The following is a 1,938-nucleotide window of genomic DNA, read 5'->3' on the forward strand; positions in this document are numbered from 1 at the left end:
CCTAGAGCAACCTAGGAGAGAGAGAAGGAAGATTAAATGGCCGTACAGAGTTATAGTGACATTTTCCAACAACCAGGCCAAGTCACATGCTACAGCTCACACACTAAGATCAGAGGAGGGCTGGCTACCACTTGTGAGACACCTACTCAGGCAAATTCAGTAAAAATAATGGAGAACATAATTCTTAATAGAAACAGGCATTACTGCACTATGGGAGACTGCATCTCGCAGCTGAAAAACTGAACTGCTATGGTGAAACAGTCAGGGCAAAAGCAGCACTTCTGCTAAACAACCTAAATCTTTATTCTGGAGATCGCTATACAGTACTCAGGAATTTGTTTAGCCAGTTTGCTTGACAGAAAGAATTCGTGGAGCTTCAAGGCATGTTTGTTTTTATTACTTTTAATCTATAGACAGGAGTAAACAGGGAAAAAAAATTTTAAAAGGAGGCTGTTCTCGAGACTTATTTTGGCTTTTATATCTTGCACACAACAAGCTATGGTAAACAGATTTATTCTAATGTTTCCCCAAATAAATCTGTCACTATTTGGGAACGTCACATAATTCTAATACAAAAGCCATTTTAGCAGTGCATTACAGATGCTAATCTTGAATTAAATAAATGAAAATCTCCTCTTCATGCACACCATGCACAGTTCACCCTGGCCTCAATTTGGCAAAGAGGTCCACATGAAAAATTCTCATTTTTTCCAACTAGTTTATGCTCATGCAGTGTGCTGGCACAAAGTAAAGATCAAGGAAGAGGCCACTGGGAAGGGCAGGACTATTCCTTCCCATAGCACTATCAAATTGCATTGGCTTAAGCATTCTTAGATTCATCAAGGCCAAAAATGTCACTAATTATTTCAATTATTATTTTCATCCAGTAAGGAAAAGTCAGAGTTTACATTCTGAATGGCTTTATAGTCATCACAAACATGACGGCAACGGCTGCCTTGTACGAGGGACTAGAAAGTCTCTTAAGCTGCAAGTCACCAACTAAATCTCTTTTGGAGGGCAACAGTGAAGTAAATTTGCTACTACCTGACATTTGTTCAGAGGCTATGGCAAAACAAAACACAGCTTTGTAAAACACATGAATCCACGACAGTTTTTCACAGGGAGCACATCGGACACTCAGGAAATGCACGAAGGAACAAGTAACACGCACGAGTACAGGAGAGATGACAGGTGAACCTGTCAAGTTCGAAAAAGTCAGGAAAGGATTGACAAGCCTTTTGCACAGTGCTGAGTTCATAGCTGAGCGCTATGTTTTGTACAACACTGAGGGAACAAAGGAAACACAATGAAAAGTAGCCAGACCTGACTGAGCAGATGGTAACAGGAAGAGATGAGATTTGTAAAGTACAATGACAAAACTTGCTGGAACTAGAAATCAACAGAGACATTTGAAAATTAATACAAAAAAGACTGTTCCATGCACGCAGAAAAGCAGACTGAACAAACAATATCTTTGCAAGTATCCAGGGCTTCTTTTACTCTGAGGGGCTAGAGAGGAGAATGCGATCTGTCACACGAGTGACAAGAATTCAGCACACAAACTACCAAAGCAAAGCAGGCAGGGAAACAACCCGTGTTGCTGGGCAGGTGACAGGAAGACCCAAGTGCTACGATGCATGTGCTGACACAACTCCATAAACAATGGCTTCACATGTTTACACTAGTGCCAACACCCCCTGACCCTTAGGTGTCACACCCTGACACTGCAGGATTTTTATTTGGATCTAGAAATATACTACCATGTCATGACACAGTACTGAACCCTGCAATGTCAAGGCAACAGCATGTTCTGCACCCATGACTACCTCCAGAGACTGTGAGCTCAGGGATAAGAGCACCACAACCCGTTAACGTCACACACATACCCCTGGAAAGGCAAAAGGAAAGCAAAAGGCTGAAAACTATTTCAAAGAAAGG

This window comes from Leptosomus discolor, chromosome 2 (assembly GCF_034619465.1).
Source record: "Leptosomus discolor isolate bLepDis1 chromosome 2, bLepDis1.hap2, whole genome shotgun sequence".
Taxonomy (NCBI): domain Eukaryota; kingdom Metazoa; phylum Chordata; class Aves; order Leptosomiformes; family Leptosomidae; genus Leptosomus; species Leptosomus discolor.